General features: G+C 44.5%; 1 long non-coding RNA gene across 1 annotated transcript in view; it reads right to left on the bottom strand.

Moving 5' to 3' along the window:
• LOC119364269 overlaps positions 1-870 on the bottom strand; it is an 8,164-nt gene extending 7,294 nt beyond the window's left edge. Inside the window, exon 1 of the long non-coding RNA XR_005174805.1 lies at positions 720-870. This is a non-coding gene — a long non-coding RNA (uncharacterized LOC119364269). The remainder of the gene's footprint in view (positions 1-719) is intronic.
• Positions 871-11,629: the final 10,759 nt, after the last annotated feature.

Raw genomic sequence — 11,629 nt, forward strand, 5'->3', positions numbered from 1 at the left:
GGTTTCTCATAAAAGGTTTTTAATGAGACAATATAGATACAAGTGTTCATATATGTCATATCATTTTCTCCTTATATTTTCCCATTGGGTTTTAAAGGAGTTTTCGATGGCATATATAATCGCACTCTTTTCCTTTATGAGTTTTCTCTCAAAGTTTCTCATAACGGTTTTTAACGAGGCATGTCATATTTTTTTTCCCTATCGGGGTTTTTAAAGAAAGTACTCAAGACATATTAATTGTTCTCTAAACTCATTGATGATTTTTCTCCTTCTTCAAAGGTTTTTATCATATGAGTTATCAAGAGACAATAATCATTATATGTTGCATCATTTTCTCCTTATTATTTTTCCCACTGGGTTTAAAGGAGTTTTAGCAACATATCTGCACTATTCTCCTCATATTTTTCCCACAGGGTTTTTGGAGGAGACTTTTAAAATGAAGATGATGAACGTTCAAGGCAAATACATACTAGGAGGAGTCTATCAAGATGATGTATATTCACAAAGACAAGCATTGATTAGGGGGAGTGTTAGGAATTAATTAATTAGATTAATTAACTATTAATCACTGCTATGCCGGTGCCACTTTTGGCAACTGCCTCCTTTTGTAACCGCCTTGTAAACTGGGTATAAATACCCCAATCTTCAATCAATAGAATAACTGTTCATTCATATATCTGTTTTCCATTCGCTCCTCTCTCTCGATTCTCTCTAACAACCTTAACGTATTCCGCGGCACAAATGATTGTTAACAGCTCAGTGCAGATCATCGATTCAACCACTCATCAATTTCTCCTGAAAAGGATAAGCAGCATTCTTTTTTACGACCATAGAAACATTTGTTTTTTGGATTTTTTTAGCTGTGCACTGTCAACGTATCAATGTAAGTATGTAACTATGAAAGTTCAGTTACATAGAGAATCAAACCGCCCCATCATAGGGAGCAATTAAACAACTATCCAATTTTGAAATACAATATTTTTTCAAATACCTGTCAAAGTTTCAAATAGTACGCGCACTATTCGCTTATCACTCGTCTTATTTGTACCGGGATTTCTTTAAATGTTTGACGAAATTTTGCAGGCTCACAAAGATTGTAAAACGACCTACATATGCACAATTTTGTTTTAAGAGTCATGCAACATGGGATGAGTTTGGCATATAGCATCATGTAATTAAACCTAAATAAATGTGTACATGTAGCATATTTTCTCTTTGCCTTCTCATCTAGAGTACCCTCCCATATTTTCTTAGAACGGGTGCCCTGCAGTGTGGGCATCCTTAAATTTTGGAGGCTACTCCAAATCAAGACCCCTGCAGTGTGGGCATCCTTAAATTTTGGAGGCTACTCCAAATCAAGACCACGAGCCTCAACATTTGGCGGCTGGCTCGAGGCATTTCAGTACGTGTCTATTGAACACTTCTATTCTTTTTGAGTCTCTTGAGCCTTCAAGCGCAGAGGATTGTAATACAACCACATTCCCTTAAGGGAGTGACCTAAGGTTTATCAATCAATGAGAGGCGTATGTCGAAAGTTTTCTGTCTTAAACAACCCTGCAACCAAATATAAGTAGTCTCTTGTGCCCCCAACACACTCAATACAATATTTTTTGGACCCCGATAAAATCCGAACGTTCAGATTTTAAGCATTTCATCCAGAACGTTTTTACATGGCAACTTTAGTTGACGCGAGGTGGCAACTTTAATTGTTAAGACATGGCAACTTTGTCCCAGTTCATTTTTTGTCAGAAAATTGCAATGTTTGCCAACCTCACGTGAACTAAAGTTACCATAAAAGACGTTTGGGTAGCCATGCTTAAAATCCGAACGTTCGGGATTTATCATTTTTGTATTTTTTGAAAGGCACCCAATACAATATTAATTGTATACGTGCACTAGTTTGGTGAAGAGATTGATAATTTGGGCGATAGATTGATAGTTTGGATGGTAATAATATTTTTGCACTTTTGGAATAAATATGGAGTAAAATAGTGTCTCAATGCTGGGAAATAAGGCCTAGCGTTCATACTTTCACTAGTGCGAACTCTCTACATCATTAACATAAACACATGATATATCCTCAAAGTATGTGGTAAAGAATCACTCCAAAGTTTCTCTTTTAATTAGACCAAAGTGGGATGAGTTTAGGTATGGTTGAGCATACCTCTTACGATTATCTTTCTAGTCCATAAGGCACACCCCAATGTAACCTTGGACAACTCAAAAAATTATGCTAAACAATCACCTTATGATCTTTATCATTCTAACCATGATCCATAGCCATCCTAATGTCACTACGGGTATCTCTGAATGATATACTAGATATGCATCACATAATCTCATTGATTCCCAAAAGATTCAATCTAACACTCATAGCATGATCATGATTCAATTTACCACAAAAATAATATGACAGATACATCACCTTATTCAACTTTATTAACAAAACCCATGATCACAATCAAGATTGGAAACCTACATGATCGAGGGAGAGAGATATAGAACACATATCTACTACTACATATCCTCAGACCTGAGGGAGGACTACTCACACATCACCATGAGAAGGAAGAGAGAGTTGTTGGTGATGTTGACAAAGATGGCGGAGATGTTCCCGACAGCATTCCGACGCCACCAGAGGAGAGGAGGAAGGCCCCCTCCTTCTTCTTCCTTGGCCTTCTCCCCCGGTTAGAGGGATTTCCCCCCTCTGGTTTTCATGGCTATGGTGGTTTGGATATGAGACTCTTCCCTGAGGTTGGGTCTAACTTTCGAGGGAGCTATTTCTAGATGCAAGTGCCAACGGACATGCAGCAATGCAACGATTGTATCAAGCTCATAATCACCAACATCATCATGCATACGGAAAGTTTATCGATGAACAAGAGAGGTGTATCATGGTCAAAGGGCTGCTTGCCTGGTTCATCAGAGTCTTCAAATCTTCTGGTCCACCTCCGAGTATTTCGTCTACTTCGTCAACTGACGTCGGAAGCAATCATAGTAAGCAACATAACAAGGCAAAAAAAGTGCTCTAAAAATAGGAGTTTGACTTTTCTAGGATACCTCTGGTCATATGAGGGATGTGTTGGGGAACGTTGCAGAAAACAAAAATTTTCCTACTCGTTTCACCAAGATCATCTAGGAGTTCATCTAGCAACGAGTGAATAGATGCATCTACATACCTTGTAGATCGCGAGCGGAAGCGTTCAAAGAATGGGGATGATGTAGTCGAACACGACGTGATTCGAATCACCGGAGATCCTAGCACCGAACGGACGGCACCTCCGCGTTCAACACACGTACGGAAACAGCCACGTCTCCTCCTTCTTGATCCAGCAAGGAGGGGAGGAGAGGTTGAGGGAGATGGCACCAGCAGCAGCACGACGGCGTGGTGTTGATGGAGCTGCAGTACTCCGGCAGAGCTTCGCTAAGCAATAAGGAGGTGGAGGAGGTGTAGAGGAGGGAGAAGGAGGCAACCAAAGGCCAAGGACTCAAGGTGTGAAGTCCCTCCTCTCCCCCACTATATATAGGGGTGCCAAGGGGGGGTGGCCGGCCCTAGGAGATCCAATCTCCTAGGGGGTGCGGCGGCCAAGGGGGGTTTCCCTCCCCCCCAAGGCACCTAGGAGGTGCCTTCCACTAGTAGGACTCCTCCCCCTTGGAAACTCTAGGCGCATGGGCCTAGTGGGGCTGGTGCCCTTGGCCCAAGCAGGCCAAGGCGCACCCCCTACAGCCCATGTGGCCCCCGGGGATAGGTGGCCCCACCCGGTGGGCCCCCGGGACCCCTCCGGTGGTCCCGGTACAATACCGATAACCCCGAAACTTGTCCCGATGCCCGAAACAGGACTTTCCATATATAAATCTTTACCTCCGGACCATTCCGAAACTCCTCGTGACGTCCGGGATCTCATCCGGGACTCCGAACAACATTCGGGTTACTGCATATACATATCCCTACAACCCTAGCGTAACTGAACCTTAAGTGTGTAGACCCTACGGGTTCGGGAGACATGTAGACATGACCGAGATCGCTCTCCGGTCAATAACCAACAGCGGGATCTGGATACCCATGTTGGCTCCCACACGCTCCACGATGATCTCATCGGATGAACCACGATGTCGAGGATTTAATCAACCCCGTATGCAATTCCCTTTGTCAATCGATATGTTACTTGCCCGAGATTCGATCGTCGGTATCCCAATACCTCGTTCAATCTTGTTACCGGCAAGTCACTTTACTCGTACCGTAATGCATGATCCCGTGACCAAACACTTGGTCACTTTGAGCTCATTATGATGATGCATTACTGAGTGGGCCCAGTGATATCTCTCCGTCATACGGAGTGACAAATTCCAGTCTCGATCCATATAAAACAATAGATACTTTCGGAGATACCTGTAGTGCACCTTTATAGTCACCCAGTTACGTTGTGACGTTTGATACACCCAAAGCACTCCTACGGCATCCAGGAGTTATACGATCTCATGGTCGAAGGAAGAGATACTTTGACATTGCAAAAACTCCAGCAAACGAACTATACGATCTTGTGCTATGTTTAGGATTGGGTCTTGTCCATCACATCATTATCCTAATGATGTGATCCCGTTATCAATGACATCCAATGTCCATAGCCAGGAAACCATGACTATCTATTGATCAACGAGCTAGTCAACTAGAGGCTAACTAGGGACATGTTGGTGTCTGTTATTCACACATGTATTACGATTTCCGGATAACACAATTATAGCATGAATAAAGACAATTATCATGAACCAAGAAATATAATAATAATGCTTTTATTATTGCCTCTAGGGCATATTTCCAACAGTCTCCCACTTGCACTAGAGTCAATAATCTAGTTACATTGTGATGAATCGAACACCCATGGAATTCTGGTGTTGATCATGTTTTGCTCTTGGGAGAGGTTTAGTCAACGGATCTGCTACATTCAGGTCCGTATGTACTTTACAAATCTCTATGTCTCCATCTTGAACATTTTCACGGATGGAGTTGAAGCGACGCTTGATGTGCCTTGTCTTCTTGTGAAACCTGGGCTCCTTGGCAAGTGCAATAGCTCCAGTGTTGTCACAGAAGAGCTTGATCGGCCCCGACGCATTGGGTATGACTCCTAGGTCGGTGATGAACTCCTTCACCCATATTGCTTCATGTGCTGCCTCCGAGGCTGCCATGTACTCCGCTTCACATGTAGATCCCGCCACGACGCTTTGCTTGCAACTGCACCAGCTTACTGCCCCACCATTCAAAATATACACGTATCTGGTTTGTGACTTAGAGTCATCCAGATCTGTGTCGAAGCTAGCGTCGACGTAACCCTTTACGACGAGCTCTTCGTCACCTCCATAAACGAGAAACATTTCCTTAGTCCTTTTCAGGTACTTCAGGATATTCTTGACCGCTGTCCAGTGTTCCTTGCCGGGATTACTTTGGTACCTTCCTACCAAACTGACGGCAAGGTTAACATCAGGTCTGGTACACAGCATGGCATACATGATAGAACCTATGGCTGAGGCATAGGGGATGACGCTCATCTCTTCTATATCTTCTGCCGTGGTCGGACATTGAGCTGAGCTCAATTTCACACCTTGTAACACAGGCAAGAACCCTTTCTTGGATTGATCCATATTGAACTTCTTCAATATCTTATCAAGGTATGTGCTTTGTGAAAGACCTATGAGGCGTCTTGATCTATCTCTATAGATTTTGATGCCTAATATATAAGCAGCTTCTCTAAGGTCCTTCATTGAAAAACTTTTATTCAAGTAGGCCTTGATGCTGTCCAAGAGTTCTATATCATTTCCCATCAAGAGTATGTCATCTACATATAATATGAGAAATGCTACAGAGCTCCCACTCACTTTCTTGTAAACGCAGGCTTCTCCATAAGTCTGTGTAAACCCAAACGCTTTGATCATCTCATCAAAGCGAATGTTCCAACTCCGAGATGCTTGCACCAGCCCATAAATCGAGCGTTGGAGCTTGCACACTTTGTCAGCATTCTTAGGATCGACAAAACCTTCCGGCTGCATCATATACAATTCTTCCTTAAGGAAACCATTAAGGAATGCCGTTTTGACGTCCATTTGCCATATTTCGTAATCATAGAATGCGGCAATTGCTAACATGATTCGGACGGACTTCAGCTTCGCTACCGGTGAGAAAGTCTCATCGTAGTCAACCCCTTGAACTTGTCGATAACCCTTAGCGACAAGCCGAGCTTTATAGATGGTCACATTACCATCTGCGTCTGTCTTCTTCTTAAAGATCCATTTATTTTCTATGGCTCGCCGCTCAATGGGCAAGTCAGTCAAAGTCCATACTTTGTTTTCATACATGGATCCTATCTCGGATTTCATGGCTTCTAGCCATTTGTCGGAATCCGGGCCCGCCATCGCTTCTTCATAGTTCGAAGGTTCACCGTTGTCTAACAGCATGATTTCCAAGACAGGGTTGCCGTACCACTCTGGTGCGGAACGTGTCCTTGTGGACCTTCGAATTTCAGTAGGGGCTTGATCAGAAGTATCTTGATCATTAACTTCCTCTCTAGTCGGTGCAGGCACCTCAGGAACATTTTCTTGAGTTGCGCCATTTTCCGGTTCAAGAGGTAATACTTCATCAAGCTCTACTTTCCTCCCACTTACTTCTTTCGAGAGAAACTCTTTCTCCAGAAAGGACCCATTCTTGGCAACAAAGATCTTGCCTTCGGATCTGAGGTAGAAGATATACCCAATAGTTTCTTTAGGGTATCCTATGAAGACGCATTTTTCCGATTTGGGTTCGAGCTTTTCAGGTTGAAGTTTCCTGACATAAGCATCGCATCCCCAAACTTTTAGAAATGACAGCTTAGGTTTCTTCCCAAACCATAATTCATACGGTGTCGTCTCAACGGATTTCGACGGTGCCCTATTTAAAGTGAATGCGGCAGTCTCTAAAGCATAGCCCCAAAAAGATAGTGGTAAATCGGCAAGAGACATCATAGATCGCACCATATCTAATAGAGTGCGATTACGACGTTCGGACACACCATTACGCTGAGGTGTTCCAGGCGGCGTGAGTTGTGAAACTATTCCACATTTTCTTAAGTGTGTACCAAACTCGTGACTCAAGTATTCTCCTCCACGATCTGATCGTAGAAACTTGATTTTCCTGTCACGTTGATTCTCAACTTCACTCTGAAATTCCTTGAACTTTTCAAAGGTCTCAGACTTGTGTTTCATTAAGTAGACATACCCATATCTACTCAAGTCATCAGTGAGGGTGAGAACATAACGATAGCCACCGCGAGCCTCAACACTCATTGGACCGCACACATCAGTATGTATGATTTCCAATAAGTTGGTTGCTCTCTTCATTGTTCCTGAGAATGGAGTCTTGGTCATTTTACCCATGAGGCATGGTTCGCACGTGTCAAATGATTCGTAATCAAGAGACTCTAAAAGTCCATCAGCATGGAGCTTCTTCATGCGTTTGACACCTATGTGACCGAGGCGGCAGTGCCACAAGTATGTGGGACTATCACTATCAATCTTACATCTTTTGGTACTTACACTATGAATATGTGTAGCATTACGCTCGAGATTCATAAAGAATAAACCATTCACCATCGGAGCATGACCATAAAACATATCTCTCATATAAATAGAACAACCATTATTCTCGGATTTAAATGAGTAGCCATCTCGAATTAAACGAGATCCTGATACAATGTTCATGCTCAAACTTGGCACAAAATAACAATTATTGAGGTTCAAAACTAATCCCGTAGGTAAATGTAGAGGTAGCGTGCCGACGGCGATCACATCGACCTTGGAACCATTCCCGACGCGCATCGTCACCTCGTCCTTCGCCAGTCTCCGTTTATTCCGCAGCTCCTGTTGCGTGTTACAAATATGAGCAACGGCACCGGTATCAAATACCCAGGAGTTACTACGATTACTGGTAAGGTACACATCAATTACATGTATATCAAATATACCTTTGGTTTTGCGGGCCTTCTTGTCTGCTAAGTATTTGGGGCAGTTCCGCTTCCAGTGACCACTTTCCTTGCAATAAAAACACTCAGTCTCGGGCTTGGGTCCATTCTTTGGCTTCTTCCCGGCAGCTTGCTTGCTGGGCGCGGCAACTACCTTGCCGTCCTTCTTGAAGTTCTTTTTACCCTTGCCCTTCTTGAACTTAGTGGTTTTATTGATCATCAACACTTGATGTTCCTTTCTGACTTCTACCTCTGCTGATTTCAGCATAGCAAATACTTCAGGAATGGTCTTTTCCATCCCCTGCATATTGAAGTTCATCACAAAGCTCTTGTAGCTTGGTGGAAGCGACTGGAGGATTCTGTCAATGACCGCATCATCCGGGAGATTAACTCCCAGCTGAGTCAAGCGGTTATGCAACCCAGACATAGTGAGTATGTGCTCACTGACAGAACTGTTTTCCTCCATCTTACAGCTGAAGAATTTGTCGGAGACTTCATATCTCTCGACCCGGGCATGAGCTTGGAAAACCATTTTCATCTCTTTGAACATCTCATATGCTCCATGTCTCTCAAAACGCTTTTGGAGCCCCGGCTCTAGGCTGTAAAGCATGCCGCACTGAACGAGGGAGTAGTCATCGGAACGTGCCTGCCAAGCGTTCATAACGTCTTGTTCCGCAGGGAGAATGGGTGCGTCACCAAGCGGTGCTTGTAGGACATAATCTTTCTTGGCAGCTATGAGGATGATCCTCAGGTTTCGGACCCAGTCCGTATAGTTGCTGCCATCGTCTTTCAGCTTGGTTTTCTCTAGGAACGCGTTGAAGTTGAGGACTACGTTGGCCATTTGATCTACAAGACATATTGTAAAAATTTAGACTAAGTTCATGATAATTAAGTTCATCTAATCAAATTATAATGAACTCCCACTCAGATTTGATATCCCTTTGGTCATCTAAGTGTTACACGATCCGAGTCGACTAGGCCGTGTCCGATCATCACGTGAGACGGACTAGTCATCATCGGTGAACATTCTCATGTAGATCGTATCTTCCATACGACTCGTGTTCGACCTTTCGGTCTCCGTGTTCCGAGGCCATGTCTGTACATGCTAGGCTCGTCAAGTTAACCCTAAGTGTTTTTGCTGTGTAAAACTGTCTTACACCCGTTGTATGTGAACGTAAGAATCTATCACACCCGATCATCACGTGGTGCTTCGAAACGACGAACTGTAGCAACGGTGCACAGTTAGGGGAGAACACTTCTTGAAATTTTGTAAGGGATCATCTTATTTACTACCGTCATTCTAAGTAAACAAGATGCATAAAGCATAATAAACATCACATGCAATTATATAAAGTAGTGACATGATATGGCCAATATCATATAGCTCCTTTGATCTTCATCTTCGGGGCTCCATGATCATCTTGTCACCGGCACGACACCATGATCTCCATCATCATGATCTCCATCATCGTGTCTTCATGAAGTTGTCACGCCAACGACTACTTCTACTTCTATGACTAACGCGTTTAGTAATAAAGTAAAGTAGTTTACATGGCGTTCTTTAATGACACGCAGGTCATACAAAAAAATAAAGACAACTCCTATGGCTCCTGCCGGTTGTCATACTCATCGACATGCAAGTCGTGATTCCTATTACAATAGCATGAACATCTCATACAAGACATATAGATCATTCATCATTCATCACAACTTTGGCCATATCATATCACAAAGCACTTGCTGCAAAAACAAGTTAGACGTCCTCTAATTGTTGTTTGCAAGTTTTACGTGGCTGAAGTAGGGTTCTAGCAAGAACGTTTTCTAACCTACGTGAAACCACAACGTGATTTGTCAACTTCTATTTACCCTTCATAAGGACCCTTTTCATCGAATCCGCTTCAACTAAAGTGGGAGAGACAGACACCCGCCAGCCACCTTATGCAACTTGTGCATGTTAGTCGGTGGAACCGGTCTCACGTAAGCGTACGTGTAAGGTTGGTCCGGGCCGCTTCATCCCACAATACCGCTGAAGCAAGATAAGACTAGTAGCGGCAAGAAAGTTGACAAATCTACGCCCACAACCAATTGTGTTCTACTCGTGCAAGAAGAACTACGCATAGACCTAGCTCATGATGCCACTGTTGGGGAACGTTGCAGAAAACAAAAATTTTCCTACTCGTTTCACCAAGATCATCTAGGAGTTCATCTAGCAACGAGTGAATAGATGCATCTACATACCTTGTAGATCGCGAGCGGAAGCGTTCAAAGAACGGGGATGATGTAGTCGAACACGACGTGATTCGAATCACCGGAGATCCTAGCACCGAATGGACGGCACCTCCGCGTTCAACACACGTACGGAAACAGCCACGTCTCCTCCTTCTTGATCCAGCAAGGAGGGGAGGAGAGGTTGAGGGAGATGGCACCAGCAGCAGCACGACGGCGTGGTGTTGATGGAGCTGCAGTACTCCGGCAGAGCTTCGCTAAGCAATAAGGAGGTGGAGGAGGTGTAGAGGAGGGAGAAGGAGGCAACCAAAGGCCAAGGACTCAAGGTGTGAAGTCCCTCCTCTCCCCCACTATATATAGGGGTGCCAAGGGGGGGTGGCCGGCCCTAGGAGATCCAATCTCCTAGGGGGTGCGGCGGCCAAGGGGGGTTTCCCTCCCCCCCAAGGCACCTAGGAGGTGCCTTCCACTAGTAGGACTCCTCCCCCTTGGAAACTCTAGGCGCATGGGCCTAGTGGGGCTGGTGCCCTTGGCCCAAGCAGGCCAAGGAGCACCCCCTACAGCCCATGTGGCCCCCGGGGATAGGTGGCCCCACCCGGTGGGCCCCCGGGACCCCTCCGGTGGTCCCGGTACAATACCGATAACCCCGAAACTTGTCCCGATGCCCGAAACAGGACTTTCCATATATAAATCTTTACCTCCGGACCATTCCGGAACTCCTCGTGACGTCCGGGATCTCATCCGGGACTCCGAACAACATTCGGGTTACTGCATATACATATCCCTACAACCCTAGCGTAACTGAACCTTAAGTGTGTAGACCCTACGGGTTCGGGAGACATGTAGACATGACCGAGATCGCTCTCCGGTCAATAACCAACAGCGGGATCTGGATACCCATGTTGGCTCCCACACGCTCCACGATGATCTCATCGGATGAACCACGATGTCGAGGATTTAATCAACCCCGTATGCAATTCCCTTTGTCAATCGATATGTTACTTGCCCGAGATTCGATCGTCGGTATCCCAATACCTCGTTCAATCTTGTTACCGGCAAGTCACTTTACTCGTACCGTAATGCATGATCCCGTGACCAAACACTTGGTCACTTTGAGCTCATTATGATGATGCATTACTGAGTGGGCCCAGTGATATCTCTCCGTCATACGGAGTGACAAATTCCAGTCTCGATCCATATAAAACAATAGATACTTTCGGAGATACCTGTAGTGCACCTTTATAGTCACCCAGTTACGTTGTGACGTTTGATACACCCAAAGCACTCCTACGGCATCCAGGAGTTATACGATCTCATGGTCGAAGGAAGAGATACTTTGACATTGCAAAAACTCCAGCAAACGAACTATACGATCTTGTGCTATGTTTAGGATTGGGTCTTGTCCATCACATAATTATCCT

Source organism: Triticum dicoccoides, chromosome 2B (genome assembly GCF_002162155.2).
Source record: "Triticum dicoccoides isolate Atlit2015 ecotype Zavitan chromosome 2B, WEW_v2.0, whole genome shotgun sequence".
In the NCBI taxonomy this organism is placed as follows: domain Eukaryota; kingdom Viridiplantae; phylum Streptophyta; class Magnoliopsida; order Poales; family Poaceae; genus Triticum; species Triticum dicoccoides.